This window comes from Cavia porcellus, unplaced genomic scaffold (genome assembly GCF_034190915.1).
Source record: "Cavia porcellus strain 051 isolate PalLab524CR breed Dunkin Hartley unplaced genomic scaffold, mCavPor4.1 scaffold_6, whole genome shotgun sequence".
NCBI lineage: Eukaryota > Metazoa > Chordata > Mammalia > Rodentia > Caviidae > Cavia > Cavia porcellus.
The window spans coordinates 83,619,037-83,638,271 of NW_026947489.1; the positions used below are offsets into that span (position 1 = coordinate 83,619,037).

The 19,235-nt window shown below is 43.7% G+C and overlaps 1 long non-coding RNA gene across 1 annotated transcript; it reads left to right on the forward strand.

Moving 5' to 3' along the window:
- Nucleotides 1-7,490: 7,490 nt before the first annotated feature.
- LOC134476522 (uncharacterized) lies at nucleotides 7,491-10,529 on the forward strand. The gene is made up of 2 exons (XR_010048248.1): nucleotides 7,491-7,968; nucleotides 8,099-10,529. It is a non-coding gene; the product is annotated as an uncharacterized LOC134476522 (long non-coding RNA).
- The last annotated feature ends 8,706 nt before the right edge of the window (nucleotides 10,530-19,235 follow it).

Consider the following 19,235-nt stretch of genomic DNA (forward strand, 5'->3'; position numbering starts at 1 on the left):
AATCATGAATTCTATTCATTTTTCAGGGAGATACGAGTATTTTTCTAATTTTTTTTTTAAAGAACAGCTGCACCACCACTGAAACCTGAGAGGGTGGTTGTTTTGAGAAAAACACACACATACATAAGCCATCTCGCTTTATTTAACAAGAGGAAATGATTCTTCAATAACATCAAAGGAGGACGGTGCTGGGCAACAAAGGAACCCGCTCACCTCCCTGGTAAGCCGCCATGGTTCGAGCAAGCAGCAGGCGACCCCGGGAGAGGAGAGAACCGTGCAGCCAGGGCCTCCCGAGATCCACCCCATGTTGGAACTTAGGGTGCTGGGAAAGAAAGCAACCCATTCGCCTTCCTGGCAAGCCTCCATGGCTCGAGGGAGCAGTGGGCGACCCAGGGAGAGAACCAGCCAGCGCCTCCCAAGATCCATGCTATGTTGAAATTTAGGGTGCCGGGCAACAAAACAACCTGCTCGCTTCCCTGGTAGGCAGCCCGTGAGCCCACCAGCATGGGCTGAAAGTCAAACATCCCTCCGCCACTCCCACCCCACCCCTGTTAGCAAATGGGACCCGAGGATGACCATATGCCATATAGCAAATACGGGGGATTTCCTTCTACCATCTCTTTGAAGGCAAATATTGTTGTCACTGTTTTGCTTTGTCTTGATGAACTATACTGCTCTATTCAATACTCTGTTTTGATAGGCTTTATGATATTCTGTATTTGGTTTGATTTTGCTATACCTGATTGAAAGGACAACTATTGTGAAGATAACAGACTTACTATGGTACCTATTACTGTTATTCCAGTAATCTGCTGTGAAGTTCTGTGCCAATTTTACTGCATTGTCTCGATTGGCTTTGTTCTGTCTTATTCTGTTGTATTTTACTACCTTCAAAATAAAAAAAATAACATCAGAGGACTTGGTGGGTGATATTCATTGGCTCTTCAGGAATCCATAGGCAACTCTGTTGTGCAGAGGGCCGAGGGTCTGTGGTCCACTTAGCTTTCCACTTGGGGGGATTTTTTCTAGAGGATTTTCTTTAGATTCTTAAAACCCCTGTTTATGAAGCCTGGATTTTATACTATGTATGCCAGGTGATGCAGCTGAGCAATGAATCTTGAGCTATTTGGACCTTCACCTGAACTACAAACCCAGCCCCAAATAAAGTTTTGATGCCAATATATTTTTGCAGTGAATAAAATATCATTGGCCAACAAACACCTGAAAAGATAGTCCACATCACTGGTTATTAGGTAAATTGAAATCAAAACCACAGTGAGATATCACAGCACCTTAAGTAGGATGGCCATGATTTTTAGAAATGAAAGATGTTGAACCAGGATGTAGAGAAAGTAGAACCTTCACTTTGTGTGACTGTAAAATGGTCCAGCTTCTGCGGCAGCCAGTTTGGCAGTTTTTCAAAGTTGCACGTAGTGTTGCTATCATCGGGTCCAGTAATTCCTTTCCTAGGCATATAATCCAAAGAACTGAAAAGAGCCACTCAAATGCTTGTACAGTCATGAGTGTAGCAGCACTTTTCACAATAGCCAAAAAGTAGCAACAAGCCAAGTTAAATGTTTACCACTCATCATCTGAATGGATACACAAATACACGTAAATAGATATGATACACGTAAATAGATATGATTCAGACTCAGAAGGGGGTGAAGCACTGATACACTCTACAATATGAATGAACCTTGAAAACATTTCACTGTAGAGGGCCAGTAGTGCACGCCTGCAATCCTAGCTGCTTGGGAGAGTGAGCTAGGAGAACTGAAAGCCCAAGGTCAGCCTGGGCAATTTAGACCCTGTCTCAAAATAAAAAATAAAAGGCCTGAGGATGTAGCTCAGCCGTAGAGTAGCCCTAGGTTCAATCTCCATAAAGCAACAAAAACAAAACCAAACCATGGTATGCTAAGTAAATGTGTCTGGACACAAAAGGCCACTAATTGGATAGCTCCATTTATATGAATTATCCACAACAGGTAAATCCATAGAAACAGGAAGAAGAATGGCAGTTTCCAGCAGTTGCTGAATTGGTGCAGGGTTTCATTTGGGAGTGATGAAAATGGTTTGGACCTAGGTAAAAATGATAGTTATACCGCATCGTGAATGTACTGAACACCACTGAACTGTTCCCTTTACAATGGTTATTTTTATGTTATGTGACTCCTACCTCAATAAAAATAAATGAATACAAATACATCATGGATTTCCCAGGTACAGCCATGACATAGTATCTGATTGCAATCTATTGTCCCACTATAAGTGACTGTAAAAATGAGAAGTCATTGATTTCGGGCACCAAGCAGGTGCCCAGGGGGGACCCTTGAGCTCAGACTCACATGGAAGGCAACACCCTGCCCACAGGTTCTCCAGCAGAAAGGCACTGTCAGTCTGCAGCACAGGTGCCCAGAGCCACTGCACTGGTGCGGAAAGCAGGGCTTGGAGGAGACACGGATCAGGGTCAGGCTGCTGAGGCCGCAGGGATGGGTGGGGCCCTGGGGCAGAAGGCAATATAGAAAAGGGACCCTAGAACTCTGGGAAGGATTTCTTTTGAGTGCCCACACACATCCTAACTGCCCATGCTTGGGGTGACCTTTCACAAGGTCTAGAGAGAAGGGTTACTAAAGGCTTGCTAGCTGGACACAGGCTTCAGACACCAAAAGCTATTGGGAGGCCTTGAAGTTCAAATCAGAAATGTAGGGAGACATGAGGTATGCAGTACAGACCCCAGAAAGGCTCCCCTCAAGAATAAGGATCACATCCTGAGTAGATGCTACACCCTAGAAATAAGGGCAAAACTGCCAAACTTCAAGGTGACCCTCAACACTTCAACTGTCTGCCCAAATAAAATTCAGTTCCCTTTTTAAAAAGATTAAAAAATCCAAAGTCTCTATGATCCATCAATCATAATACTTAGAATGTAATAAAACATTAATACCCATTTTTCTGTTCTTTTATTTTTAGCCTTTGTTCTGAGATGTGATTAAGTTACTTAGAGACAGCCTGATTCCTTCTAATTTTTTTTTTTTCCAGTAATGGGAACGGAGCCCAGGGCTGTGTATGCTCTAGGCAAGCACTCTACCATTGAGCTATATTCCCAGTACTGTTTCCTTTTGAGACAGAGTTTCACTATGTTGCCCAGACTGGGCTTAAACTTGATATCCTCCTGCCTCAGCCTCTTGAGTAGCTGGGATTACAGGTGTGCACTAACAGGCTTAGCTTCATATTTTGTCTTTAAATTCTGTTAGGTGAGATCAGAGCACCATTTAGTCTAGGGCTAACCACTCCATCTGCTATTTGAGAGGAAACTGAACATACTAGCTGAGTGTGATTTCTGAATTACGAGGTTTACTTTTCTGCTAGAAACAGGAGCTCTTCACAGCCTGGGTTGTTCCACTGATGCTTTAGTATGGATCTGTTTTTAGTCTTGGGTAATTTCCTCAGCACCTGGAGCTGAAGACTTGGAAGAATTCTCTGAAGATCTCCAGAGCTCCCTCACTCTGTGTGCAGCCTCATCCTCTCTCATACTCTATCCTGTGAAGTCTCACTACTTTGACCTCCCAGACTTCCGGTTCCACACCTTCAACTCAGGGAAGCTGAGGCTGGGTTCTCTCTCCTTGTTCTGAAACTTGAAATCTCACCCCAAGCACAATCTAATTTATCTATCTCTCTATTTGTCTGTCTGTCTGTCTGTCTATTTATCTATCCTTTTATGACCTGTATATATTCTTCTATTTCTCCAGGATGAAAGGCAAATCTGGTCCCTATTATTCCGTATTTTTAACCTTTATTTTTCTAAACTAAATTTACTGGTACACTTTAAATAATATAATGATCACATTCATCATAAAGAATTTGTATCTGTAGATAATACATCTTGATTCTTCTTTTTCCCCTAACCTGCTTCCTTCCCTTCAACAAAAACTTTGTTGAAATTTATTTACAAAATCTTTGTTTCTCTTACTGTTCCTTACTTACAAAAGCTTTATTTCCTTCTCTCCTTTTCCCTTCCTTCCTTTCCCCTCCCCATTATTCCATCTTTTCTCTAATTTGCAATGATAAATTCAACAAGTTAGAGGAAATGGAAAATTTTGTTGAAAAACAACTCTTTGAAATTGACCAAAGTAAAAATCAAAATAGTTTTGTGTCTGTTACAAATTGCATTCAAGGCTCAGAGCATAGCTCTATGGCAGAGCACTTAGCTGGCATACCCAGGTTTGATCCCCAGTTTTGTGGGGAAAAATTAAATCCATAAAACTGCAGAGAAGGGGCTGGGGATTTAGCTCAGCGGCATAAGCACCTGCCTTGAAAGCAGGCAGTCATGAGTTCGATCCCTGGTACCGATAAAAAAGTAAAAAAAAACTGCAGAGAAAACCACAGTGAACATTAGTTCACTGATGAAATCTACTAAAAACATAAAGAAAAAATCATCAATTTTACACAAATATTTTCACAGACTAGAGAAAAACCCAAGGAAATGACAGTTCCCAATGCAGTATAGACTTGATTAAAATCTGACCAGAATATCATAAGAAAAATTTGAGCCAGAATTACTTATTTAAATAATAGGCATAAAAATCCTGAAAAGTCTATTAGCACATTAAATTCATCAGTATACAAAAAGCGCATTCTGGCTAAACATGGTTTATCCCTGGAATGCAAGGCTGGTTTAATACCTTTACATCAGTATTGAGTAATCCCAACACTAAGGAGGCTAAGGAGAACTGTCATGAGTTTGAGGCCAGCCTGGGCTACACAGTGAGACCCTGCCTCAAGAAAAAAAAAATCAGTTGTATTTCTACATACAAGCAATAAATAACTTGGAAACAAAATATTAAAATAATACTTTAAAAAAATTAGGAAAGATATAGTGATGCATGTCTGTGTTTCCCGACACTCTGGAGACTGATACATAGTTGAAAGATTGAAAATTCAAAATCATTCTGGCCAACTTAGCAAGGACTTGTCTAAAAAAAACAGTTAAAGAATATTTAGGGAAAAGTTTAACGACATATAGCCAATGTACATACATTAAAAACTGTAAAACACTGCTGAAAAGAATTTTAAAATGTCTAAACAAATGGAAAAGTATACAATGCTCATTGACTGGAAGACTTCGTATTGTTAAGATGTCAGTTCTGCAAAGCGATCTATGGATACAATGTAATTTCAACTAAAATCCCAGCAGCCTTTGTTGTAGAAATTAACACGTGATTCTGAAATTTAAATGGAAATGGATCTGGGTTTGGATTGCCACGAGTTTGAGGCCGACCTAGGATACCTAGTCAGTATAAAGTCAGCCTGAATTACACAGTGAGACCCGGTTTTAAAACACCAAAAAATGTTTAAAAAGAAATGGAAATAGGAGAATCAGGAAGGAAGCTACCCAAACTTCCCACAAGCCAGCCAGCCGGCAGATGAAGAAAAAAAAGAATTCCCTCGCCCCAAGCTACCAGCTGGTTTGGAGGCACTGCATTGTTTCACTTCGCAAGCCCAAAGCCGAGGTCTGAGCAACTATATAGAAGATAGCAATATGCAGCATGGTAATTATTGTAGCTTTACTAATGTCTTATCACTATTTTGTTTCGTTTTACTCCCTTTAAAATAAAAAAAAGGAAATAGAAGTGACCTAGAACAATCAAAATCATTCTGAGCATTCAAGTCTTATGTAGTACTGACGTAAGGGTCAGAAAAAAGGGAATAATGTAGAAATAGATGAAAGTAGATACAGAAGAATGCACAGACAGCCTCAACTGAATTTTGACACAATTTCAAAGGCAGTTTAAAGGGTAAAAGCTAATCTTTTAAACATAAATCTATCTATATGGAACCTAATGACTTCAATCCATACTTTAGAGTATACACAAAAACTAACTCAAATAGAGTATAGGCTTAGATTTGAAAACCAAAATTATAAAGCTTATAGAATAAAACAGGCAAATACAACCTTGTTATACACAGATTTTTTAAAGCACAAAAAGCACTAATGAAAAATAAATACTTCATCAATAATAAAAACTTCCGGTTTTCAGAATGCATTATTAAGAAAATGAAGACAAACCACAGGCTACAAGAAAATATTTTCAATACATATGTCTGAAAAATGATTCCTATCCAGAATACATACACACACACACACACACACACACACACACACACACGTAAAGGATTGAACCCAGGGCCTTTACACTAAGCCAGGTATTCTTGTTTCTTTTATTTTTTGAGACAAGGTCACCCTTTGTAGTTTAGACTGGCCTTGAACTTGCTGTGCAGCCCACACTGGCCTCAAACTCTCCTTCTGCCTCAGTCTCCCAAGAACTGGCAGTAAAGACATGCTCCATCACTCCCAGCATACACCTAAAAATTAAAGAGAAAAAACAATGCGGCAATAAAAGGCAAAAAATTTTAAAAGCATTTCAAAAGAAGGTCCCTGATCATCTAATGCTCTACATCATTTGTCATCAGACTAACACAAATTAAAACCACAGACCATTATGTGTACTACATTGTTAGAACTAAAAAAAGATAGAAAACACCTATTTTGGCAGGAATATAGAGCCTTTGGAACTCTCACATAGTCAACCAGGTGCGTGAAATAGTACTGTTATGGTTTATGTCTAGACGCCCCTCTTAGTCCACCTGCCAAGCCTGTGTGCTTTGAGGAGTTGATTGCATTGTGGGGGCATGATAATCATAATCATCAACGGATGAATCTACTGATGAGTTTATAGCTAAATGTGATGCGAGGTAGAAGGAGTGGGTCCCTGGCCTGGAATGGTCTGTCTTCCACTCTGCTGCCTTGATCTCTCTCTGCTTCCTGCTTGCTGTGCCATGGACTGTTTCTCCTCCATGATGCCCCTCTGCCATCCCACTCTGCCTTGGAGCCAGTCCACTGAGGGATGAAACTTCTACAAACTGTGAACCAAAATAAACTGTTCCTCCTTTAAGTCGTGGATGTTTTGTGTCTCAGTGACAAGAATGTAACTAAGACAACTATCTTCTTGAAAACTATTTAGCAGTATTTAATAATGTTAAACATATACTTATCATATACCACAATTCAATTCTTATATATATATGTATATATACAAAGAATATATGTATTCTCCCTCACCCATATGTCCATCTACAGAGAATAAACAAACTGTGCTAAGTTCACGTAATGGAATACTACTCAGCAATGGTGTAAGTTTCTGTGAACATCTATAACAAAATATGTATGAAAGCCAGGCATGGTAAAGCCTGCCTGTAATCTCGTAACTCAGGAGTCTGAGGTAAGAGTAGCACTGTAAGTTTGAGACCCTCTTGGACTACAAAGTGAGTTCAAGGCCAACCTGAACTACATAATGAGACCCTATCTCAAACAGACAAAAAAAAAGTGTATATATATATATATATATATATATACACACACACACACACACACACATATGTGTATGTGTATCACAGTTCTCAAGGGTCTGGTAAGGTGATCCTGTGGGAAGCCGCCTATGATGGCGCCCATTTCCTGCTTCCGGGTTCTTCCCGGCCTGAACAAGCCCGCCAAATTGTCATATCTGCCCAGTTACCCGTGACGCTAGCCTATCAGCTTGTTAGGCGCGCTTCTCTGTGATTGGATACTGCTTCCCCTTATAAGAGGTTGTTCCTGCCCCCAACGGCGGAAGAGGAATCAACACCGAGGGTGGCGGACCTTGTCAGGTCCGGTTCGCTGTACGTAATAAAGTTTGAGAGCTGATCCTGCTCGAGTTTGGTCTCCTGTCTCCCGCGGCTCCGGTCATCTGGTGGCCCCCGTACGGGGAAAAAGGTAAAAGACTCAGCGACGTGCCTCTTCGGCCGGGAGGTGCGATTGCTGTCGCCTGCGGTACGACGGAGGACCTGGCCCAATAACAACGGAAGGCCGCGAGCACCTCTTCTCTTCACCCTGATCAGCTACGTGAGATACAGCGGTTCCCGGGACAGGTGAGTACTGGGTCACCTGGGTTGGGTGGACGCACCTAACAGATTTTGAGCGCCACACGAGTGGACGCCGGTTTTTTTTTTTCTTTTCTTTTCCCTTTGCATCTGTTTTGCTTTCGCTTCGCTAATACAGCCCGACAGGCTTTTGATAGAGCTCGATCGGAATGCTCAGAGGAGCCTGGAGCCACTGCCGATTGTGGGTCTCCGGAGGACCCTCAGGGCTCTAATTCTGATTCGGATTCGGAAGGTTCAGAAGAGGAGGTTGTCTTCGCTAAACAGGACCCTCCTGCACAGCTTAAAGAGGAATTCAGGGCTCGGGAAGATAAAAAGGGGAACCAAACACCACCCTGCTCGAGCTACTCCGCCTTACGGGAGGAGCTTAAGCCCTTCCGCCCTTTGGCAAGTTCACGGTCCTTCCACCAGAGGGTATGGTCGCGGCTTCCCTTTGAGTGTTCCGGTCTCCATGCATTCCCGGTACAAGTAGGAGGCAGGGGAGGAGGAGGATATTATGAGCCCTTAGAAATTAAACAACTTAAAACTATCAAGGACGCAGTTTCAGCTTATGGGCCCAATGCGCCATTTACCATGGTGCTTTTAGAGGCATTGGCAGGTCTGCTTTTAACTCCTGGAGATTGGACCCAGCTGGCACGCGCCTGCCTCTCCCCTGGACAATATTTAGATTGGAAGTCCTGGAATGAGGAATTCTGTGTAGAGCAGGCGGCAGCCAACAGGGAAAATAACCAGAGAGAGTGGAACAGGGATATGCTATTAGGGCGAGGAGCCTTTGAGGAAGATCAAACTCAATACCCTCGCCAGGTTTATGAACAAATTAGCCGCTGTGGCCTCCAGGCCTGGAGATGGCTGGCTGGAAAGGGAGAACATACGGGTCACCTTACAAAAATTATACAAGGGCAGGGAGAGCCATTTTCAGACTTTGTGGCCCGCATGCTTGAGGCCGCTAACAGGATTTTTCCAGATGCTGAGGCGGCTCACCCTCTCATAAAACAATTGATTTTTGAACAGTGCACTAAGGAGTGCCGTGATGTCCTAAGAACTAACAAAAATAGGTCCTTAGAAGAGTGGACATGCCTGTGCCGTGAATTGGGTGGCCACGGCCTAACGCCCAAAGGAAGAATATCATTGGCACTCTTTACCATAAATTTTTTAAACCTTAATCATAAAAATCATTCCCCTGCCATGGAACATAGCAATCCGTCCCCGGCCGACAAAGGGCTGGTGAGATGGAAAGATGTCCTTACAGGACAATGGATGGGCCCGGATCCAGTGGTTAGCTGGACCCGAGGTGCGGTTTGTGTTTTCCCACAGGAACCAGGCTGCGAACCGCTGTGGGTCCCGGAAAGATTGACGCGAGCAGGAAACTCCCCACCAGTTCCTGATAAAGCACAGGAGGATAAGCCCGCGGACACAAGTCAACTCGACCCTTCTGGGACCGACGCTCAGCGCCCGAGACCATCTACAAACTAAAATGTCTGGTTTGGAGTTTTTTCTATTCTGTGGGTTCCTATTAATCACCCCTGTGATATGCTCAGATTCCACAGAACCACCACAATATCTTTGGGGTCCTTGGCACCACCCGCCTACATTGGCACCTTTTTCGGCGGCCTCGCCCGCCTCACCCAGGGTTTACACCATCAATCAAACAGTCCTTGATTATGCTAATTGCCATGGCTATCCTAGTAGGGCTTGTGGTTATTAAATGCTTGTTAGATCGCCTCATACAAACTCAGCAGCAGGTTAAGATCACAGCTATGGCAGCCATGCAAATGGCAGCAGGTGGCCCATCAGGCCAGCAGGCCGCCGCATATCTCCTTCACATTGCAGAACATCAGCTATAAGAGCTGAGTGGGCAAGCCAATGACGGGTAAGACGGGAAAAGCCCTCCCGGTCAACCTAAGACAGGCTCCACTCAGATATACATGGCCTATAAGGCCAGGGGTCCCTCCCGGAGTCAAATTATTGGCATTGAGATGCGAGACCAAGGGTACTGCAGTGCCATCCGCCCCAAAGGTTGGGGGGAAGGCAGGAATGAATGTCTATATGCATCCAGGTTCGGTTCACAAAAGCCTGGCCCTGCGAAAAAATGAACCACTCACCTTGAGCATGGTCCTGGCGCAAGGATATGCACAAAACAGGGTGATGCACAGCAGGGTATAGACCTCTACATTCTCTCATGCCTCGGCCTACAAGGTAGGCCCACTCCTAGGTGTCTAACAGCAACAAGGTCATAGACACCTTGGAGGGACCTACAGACCATCCTATTTTAATAAATAAAAAAGGGGGAGATGTGGGAAGCCGCCTATGATGGCGCCCATTTCCTGCTTCCGGGTTCTTCCCGGCCTGAACAAGCCCGCCAAATTGTCATATCTGCCCAGTTACCCGTGACGCTAGCCTATCAGCTTGTTAGGCGCGCTTCTCTGTGATTGGATACTGCTTCCCCTTATAAGAGGTTGTTCCTGCCCCCAACGGCGGAAGAGGAATCAACACCGAGGGTGGCGGACCTTGTCAGGTCCGGTTCGCTGTACGTAATAAAGTTTGAGAGCTGATCCTGCTCGAGTTTGGTCTCCTGTCTCCCGCGGCTCCGGTCAGATCCAAGGAGGAAAACTCTCTCTCTGCAGTCTCCCCTTACAAGGATGCTGATTCTGTTAGAAGAGGTCCCTATCCTGTGTTCTTGCACAATCTTAATTACTTCTTTAGGTGCCCTTACTCCAAATACTGTCACACTGGGACTTGGTACTTTAACATTCGGTGGGGTCACAAATATTCAGTTCATAATAACAACAACAAAAAAAACTACCATGAATCCCAACATCATAGCTGAAAGCCCCTATAATTCCAAGTGTATGAAGTTTAAGAACAAACAAAATGCATCTATGGATTGGAATTTCGTGTAGTGTTTGACTCACCACAGATAGGGAGGGGATGATGGAGAGGAGCCCGAGGGAACTGTTAGTAATGAACACATTTTCTGTCTTGATCAGGGTGACACTGGCACAGGTAAATACATGTCATAATGCAGATTATCCTCAGAATGGTGCATTTTATAGCATGTAAATTATGCCTTAATAAGTTTCATTTCTATCAACCCATGTGGATTTACTTCTGTCTTTTTACCAGCTGGATAGTCTTCTTTTGCAGGAATGTATCAGTTTATTAAGTCTATTTCCTCACTGATAAATATTTAGATTTCTTTCAAGTTTTTGCTATTATAAGCAATGCTATAGTGAACGCCCTTATAGAATAGATTTCTAAGTGGAGTTGTTACAACTTTTCCTCCGTCAAATGAAGAGCCCGAGGCCTAGATGCAAGAAGTATCCCCCTGGCCTGCTGCAGGAATTGCAAACCTTTCAGAGCTTTCAGTGGTAACAAACAGCCCACTGCCGCCCCAGTGCCATGGGCTTCCCACCACTGGCCTACTGGAGTCATCCCTGCGAGTTATAGTTCGGAAACCTGGAACTGAAGAGGTGCGTTTTATTATACAGAAATACAGTAAGGGGAGATACTGAGCTTCCTACCAGAATAATAGGAACCATTTAACAATCCCATGGCCTTTCTCCAACTCCTCCTCATTCTGGGAACATCGGTGTCTTGCACTGTTTTAATTTAGCACCATCTTGACTGCTGGGATCCCATGTGCTAAGCAGTGTGCTAGGACTTTCTATGCATTGTCTCTTTTAACCCTTGTGACTTCATTAGGAGCAGCTGTTAGCACAGTAGTCCCACCTGATCTGTGTGTGTGTGTGTGTGTGTGTGTGTGTGTGTGTGATGACTCCAGTGAACCCACAAAACTATAGATAATACGGAACTCTACACTGTCTCTTTCCTATGCATAAATATCTATGGTAAGGCACAATTTATAATTTAGGCAGAGCGAGAACTTAACAATCATACCTGATAAAGTAGAATAATAAAATAAACAAGAACGATATATTGTAGATCAGGGGAAAAGCTTAGCCTGCTTCTCTGGACTCCTCTGGCCTCAGGTGTCCCTTCAGCCCTGGAAACCTCTGTGGCCTCTCAGCCTGGAGGAGACTGTCCCCTGGCTGGAGAGCTAACCCCTTGCTCTGGTCTGTGGACAGGGCTGACCCACCCGCTTCTCAGCGGGATGGGGGCGGGCACAGCATGCACCGGAGCCTGTGGACCCAGGCGGCTGCTAGCTAGAGCACCAGCTTGTTTTTCCAGCAGGCTTCCACCACTGCACCCTCATTCTGTGTCTCTAAAAGCCTTGCTCTATTTCGCAGTTATGTTTTCAGAGCGTTGCTCATTAAAGGTAATTTTGGTTTCTGTTTTTATGGTAATTCTTAAACTCTTAAGTGAAACTTGTTTGAAATGCCTGTCATTCTGTTATTACAGAAACGATATAACGAGAAGTATATTTTCTGCTTATGTCACAGCCAGAACAAGGAAATTGTTCTTGAACTTAAATATTTGGACTTGAAAATATCAAGACAAAGAGATTGGAGAAGGGAATGAGCCAAGAGATAAAGGACATGAGGGGATCTAAGTGGAGTCTAACCACTGGGGTTTTCTGAAAAAAGAGCACAGATAAAATACAAAGGAGAGAATATTCAAAGGATAGTACGGGAAGGTTTCTCAGAGGTCAAGGACTCAAGGCCTCAGACTGAAAGATCGCAGAGCAATGAGACACAAGACCACTCCTAGGAATCACATTGTGAAATAATAAGTCACCAAGGCTAAAGAGTTTCCACGGACAGCCAGGTCCTTAAAAGGCAATAATCAGAAGGATGCATCCGCTGGAGGTGGGAGGGTGGGGTAGCTCCGTGGTACAGCACGGCCTCGCACGGGAAGGAGAACAGAGGGGTGCAGAAGGCAGACCCAGGGCACGGAACACACAGCAAGCGTCTACCGGGATGGGTGGTTGGGAAAATGGAGAACACAATGCAGTCAGATAGTGCAAGGACAAAAAAAAAAAGCTAATTGAAATTCCAGAATAAAGAAAAGCATCACAGGATACCAAACATGGGCAGATACACACGCACACCACTGGCTGTGCAAAGAATCGTGTGTACAGTCCCCATAATATAAACCTTGTTTGTTGATTTTAGATTCAACCTGCAAACAAAGCCAGGAAGGCGTCACTAGGACTAGGAAACAAAATGACAACGCCGTCAATCAGGACGTCACAGCGTACAGCTGACTGCAGTATCTTCAGGGGACAGGTTCTAGATCTTCTTGCAAACCCCAGAAGCCACAGGGCCTCCCGCCCTTTGTATAAAATAGTGTAGTACTTGTATATAACCTTGGCAATCCTCCCACAGCTATTGAATCACCTCTATATTAAATAATACTTACAAGTTTTATGCTGTGTTGCTTAGGGAAGAATGACAAGAAAAAAGGCTGTACACGTTCAGAGCAGATGCAGTTTTTTTCTGAATATTTTTCATCCATGGTTGGTTGAATCCACAGATACTGAACCCACAAATTCGAAAGCCTACATGTGCATCACAGGACCTTGGAGAGAGAAGGATGGAGAGGAAGAGAGGAGGCTCAGCAGTAGTTGCCTGGTCTTATGAAGCACTGATGAGTAGCATCCAAAGATACTAAGGGACGACGCTGGGGGCAGAAGTGCACGCCTGTAATTCTAACACTTGGAAGGCCGAGGCAGGAAGATTGCCACAGGCTCAAGGTCAACCTGGACTACGTAGTGAGTTCAAGACCAGCCTGGACTATGCAGCGAGACCCTATCTTGAAAAGACAGGAGGAAGAAGAGGAGGAGGAGGAGGAGGAGGAGGAGGAGGAGGAGGAGGAGGAGGAGGAACCAGAGGAAGAGCAAGAGGAGAGGTTAGTGTATTTCTGAAGTGACACCATAGCCAAAACAGTGATACAATTATGTTGGAAGAATGAGAGGAGGGAAAAAAAACGAGAAAAGAAGGAAAAATGAAAACAAATGAGAAAAGAAGGAAAAAAATGTAAATGGGGAGGGTAGGGAAATGGAAAAAAAGAAACAAATTGTGTCATGTACAGGTATGAATTCTTTGTGATGAATGTGGTCATTATATATATATCTAAGATATACTAATAAAATCTGATTTAAAAAAGAATAAGGAAAAGAGATAGAGGAATATAAAGTGAACTAAGTCCTTTTTCAATGTAACAGAAAGTCAATGAATATACATATATATGTATATATATATATGTATATGTATATATATATATATATATATATATATAAGTTTTTTTGAGACAGGGGCTCACTTTGTGGTTTAGGCTGGCCTTGAACTTACTATGGAGCCCAGGCTGGCCTCTGACCCACCATGATCCTCCTGCTCCAGCCTCCCAAGTACTGGCATCACAGGTGTGCACCACCATGCCTGGCTATGAGTATATATTTAAGACATAAAATGAAAAACGTAGTATTTACTTAGGAATAGCCAGATACGATTTGGAAGAAACAGCTGGCATGGTGAGAGGAGGTGTCCTGGGGGTCAGCCTGGAAGAACAGAAGATTCAATACTTTGACTGAAACTCATTCTAAATGAAAGCACAAGACAGACTGCTGATACAAGCCTGTGATCCCAGCACTCTGGGAGGCCGAAGCAGAAAGATCCTACATTCAAGCCCAGCCTGAGCAGCTTTGAGACTTAGCGAGACCCAATTTCAAAATAAAAAACAAATAGAGATGTAGCTCAGTGTGAAGGCCTTGAATTTAATCCCCAGTCCTGAAGTTGCGGAGGGAGAAGAAAACAGTGTTATTTCCTATGTTCTGTGTTGCAAGGTATGTGGGAATAACTTGGGATTCCTGAAATACGCTTATGCTTGACACAAGCAGGCCCTTTCCTCTGTTGTTGAGGGGAGCATCAGGCCCCAAACTTGTCTGCGGGGTTGGGGTGTCTAGTGGATTCAGTGCTGCCGTACCCACCGCCGCATTCCACTCTCCCACCGTCTGGGCCTGTGAGAACAGAGGGCAGGGACTCTGTCTCTCCTTTTACAGACAGGCTCCAGGCTCAGCACGCTGAGGGACTGGTTGGAATGTGGCAGCTCCAGCTCCTGCAGCAGTGCAGGGAAGGGCGCTCGGTGCACCCAAGCTGACATCACTGCAAGGTGGGCGGTTTGGGGTGGCAGGCAGGGGCAGCCAGAGCCCTGACCCAGGCAGGTCCTAATGCAAGTGATCCTCATGCAACCCCCCAGCACACCTATTTTTTGTTTGTTTGTTTTTAATTTCCTTTTTTTTTTTTTTTTTTTTTGAGAAAGGGTCTCACTATGCAGCACAGGCCGGCTTTGAACTTGAACTTGCTTATGTAGCCCAGGCTGGTCTCAAACTCGCAGTTGGAGTGCTGGGATTACATTCATGCACTACCATGCCCAGGACCACACCAATTTTTTAAAACTCATATCCTTATTATCAAAACAATATCAAGGGGCTGGGGATTTAGCTCAGCGGCATAAGCGCCTGCCTTGCAAGCAGGCAGTCGTGAGTTCAATCCCCGGTACCGATAAAAAGGAAAAAAAAAAAAAAAAAAAAAAAACAATATCACAACGATTTTAAAACTAAGTGTTTAAATCGACTATAATCCTCCTCATGCCTGTGCTCAGTAATTACTAATTTTTCTTCCGTGATTCTCTCTAGCTTTTGTCCAAATTACACATCATTTTACATACTTCTGATCCCCCTGCGTGTTGGTAAGCATTCTTACCTCCCACAAATGGCATTGCTTGTTTCATAATTATCTGCTTTAATGGCTGCATATTATGCAGGATCATTTTAAATTAATCAGAGTGCCCTGGGTTAACAGTTCATTACTATGCCAAGTATTTCTGTATTTTTTAATCTCCATTTTACTTTTGTGTGAAGCTGGGTCACTTACTAAATGAGTTCTCATCAACCTCACGACTTCACAACATGTGAGTGGAGCAGGTGTAGTTACCCTCACCTTTCAAATGGGGAAACTGAGGCTCGACTGAACACAGCATGATGCAGAGTGCAAGGACAGAGCCAAAATGCCCTGGGGAGCTTTGGTGTCAAAGCCCAGAGCTTTAAGGAAATTTGAGTCTGCCCCTGTCTTAGGGAGGAGCACTTCTAGGGCCTAAAATGGGTGAGTTGCTTTTGTGTGTTTTCAGTTTTTTTCTTCATTTGCTGTATTTGTGTGTGTGTGCATGTGTGTTAAAATATACATACCTCAAAGTCTACCGTTTAACCACTTTGCAAGTGTACGGTTCAGCGACCTTAAAGACGTTCTAGCTGGTGTACATCCACCACCACCATCCAGCACCAGGACTTCGCCATCCTCCCCACGTGGAACTCTCCCACAAAACCCTCACTGCCCATTGTCACTTCTCCCCTGCTCCCCTGAAACCACCATTCTTCTCCCGGCCTCTATGGTAGGTGGAATCGCACAGGGCTCGCTCTCTCTGGCTGGCTACTTTCACTTATAATAAAGTCCTCAGAATTTAGCCATGTGGTAGCAGGAGTCTGAATTTTCATTGCTCTAGAAACTGAATAGGAGTCCGCTGTTAGTAGACGCTACATAATGCTCATTCATCCGCCTTCAGTGGCCATGTTGGTTACCCCCCACCCCCCATTTCCAGCTGTGATTCACAGTGTTATTTGCTGTCAATTCTTTCTTCTGAGTTTATAAACTCAGAAGTGAGTGAGTTTTTAAACATCAAAACATGCCGGGGTAGTGGTGCATGACTGTAATCCCAGCACTCATAAGGCTGAGGAATTAGGAGGATCACTGCAAATTTGAGGCCAGCCTGGGCCACAAAGTGAGTTCAAAGTGAGCTTGAACTGCATAGTTAATCCTGTCTCAAAAACAAAACAAAACAAAGCAAACAAAACCAAAACCCTTACTTTACTCTGTTTCCCTCTTTGAAGGAGGAGAGAGGAGGCAGTAAGCACTGTGTAAGAAAGCACCTGCGGGGAGAAAATATTTGCAAAATATATCTGATATATCCGGCAAGGGATTTGAATGCAGAATATACTTTTAAAACATATCACAACTCAGTAAAAATACAAATAACCCAATTTTTAGAAACAAGCAATGAATCTAGATAGACATTTCTCCAAAGAAAATATGCAAACTGCCACAAAGTACAGGAAAAGATGGTGTGTTCTTAGCTATTGAGAAATGCAAAGCATTAGACAGGCGTGGTGACATCACCTGTAATTCCAGCACTCAGGGGCTGAGGCAGGAGGGTCCCTGTGAGTTCGAGGCCAGCCTGGGCTACATAGTGTGTTCAAGACCAGTCTGAGCTACACAGCAAGACCCTGCCTCAAAAAACAAGACCAAAAAAAAACAAGAAAGAGAGGGGGGCTGGGGATTTAGCTCAGCGGCATAAGCGCCTGCTTTGCAAGCAGGCAGTCATGAGTTCGATCTCTGGTACCGATAAAAAGGGAAAAGGCAAAAAAAAAAAAAAAAAAGAAAGAAAGAGAGGAAAAGAAAAGAAAAGAGAAAGAAAGAAAGAGAGAGAGAAAAAAAGAGAAAGAGAATGAGAAAGAGAAAAAGAGAAAGAAAGAAATGTAAAGCAAACCAGCGTGGGATTCTGGCTCACACCCACCAGCATGGCTGAGATAAGACAACCACGGATGTCCTCAAGGGAATGGGAACCATGAGACACTGGAAGATGGTGAAATGATACGCTGCTACTTCAGAAAACTTCCCAGCTCACCTTGTGGCTAAACATGAAGCTACCGTGTACCCAGCAACTGCAACCTGTGGTGCAGACCTCAAAGAACTGACAGCAAGGCTCAGTGTCCAACCAAACAAAACTTGTTCAGGAATGTTTATAACAGCATTTTTGCTTGGTTGGTACTGGTTTTGCCTGTTTTTGCAGTATTGGGATTGAAGTGAGGGGCTTTACCCCTGAGCTATAGGCTCATCTCGTTTTATAATTTATTTTAGAACAGTCTTGCTAAATTGTCCGAGCTGGCCTTGAACTTGAGCTCCTCATGTGTCACCCCCGGAGTTCCTGGGATGACAGTCATGTGCCTCTGCTCTCAGCATAGCAGCGCTGTTCTCAATAGCCAAATGAAGGAAACAACTCGAATGTGAATCAACCAAAAATAGTCTAAACGTGGTATATCATGTAATGGAATATTACTCAGTCATGTAAAAGAATGAAGATTTGTAACCTTATTAATAATTGCCCAGACATGGAAGCCAACAATATGTCCCTTATGTGTGAGTGGATAAACTATAATATATCCATATAACCAAGTATTATTTAGTGCTAAAAAGAAATTAAATAAGCCACAAAAAGATATGTTTCTAAATAAAAGAAGCTAATCTGGAAAAACCTACATACTCTATGAGCCCAATTACATCACATTCTGAAGAAGGCAAAACTATGGAGACAGTGGAAAAAGATCGATGGTTGCCAGGGAGAGAAGGGTAAAGACTCAGAGCACAGATTTCAAGGGCAGCGAATTTCCTCGGAGTGACACGGTAATGGGAGGTACATGTCATTACACATTTGTCAAGACCCACGGAACGCACAACACCGAGAGGAAACCTTGCCGTAAACCATGGGCTTGGGGTGATAATGATGTGTCTACAGCGGTCCCCCGACTGTAACGAGGGTCCCACTTGGTGCTGGGTGCTGACGGGGAGACAGGCTGTGCGTGGAAAGGCCGGCGGTGGAGAGTATGCAGATTCTCTGCATCAGCAGCTCTATTTGCTAGGCTCCAACAGCTGCTCTGAAACATGAAGTCTAAACAGAAATCGAATGCAGTACTGTGCGTGAGAAAGCAGAGACACAGCCTGAAACCACTGCGTGAGGTGGAGGAAAGCTAATCGCCAAAGACCACGTATTGTCTGATTGCACTGCCAGGGAATCTCCAGAATAGAAAATCTGTAGAGTCAGACGTCAGACGTCAGACCAGTGACTGCCCAGGGCTGGGGATGCCAGGGGAGCGGGTGGGGAGAAATGGTGGAGGGGAGAAGGCTTCCTTTTGAGTCATGAAACTGTTCTCAAATAAACTATAGTGGCAGCTGCACACTATCAGTGAATATTCCAAAAATTATTGACTAATATATAGTAAAAGTGTGTGTGTGTGTGTGTGTGTGTGTGTGTGTCTGTGTGTTACTGGGGATTGGACCCAGGATTAATCTACCTCTGTGCTGCTTTCTCAGCTCTTTCAATTTTAATTTTTTAAAAAATCTTGTGAAAGGATCTTGCTAAATTGTCCAGGCCAGCCCCAAACTTGTGATCCTTTTGCCTCAGTCCCCTGAGTACCTGGGATTACGAATCATACACTTTAAAGGGGTGAATGACACGCAATGCAAATTATA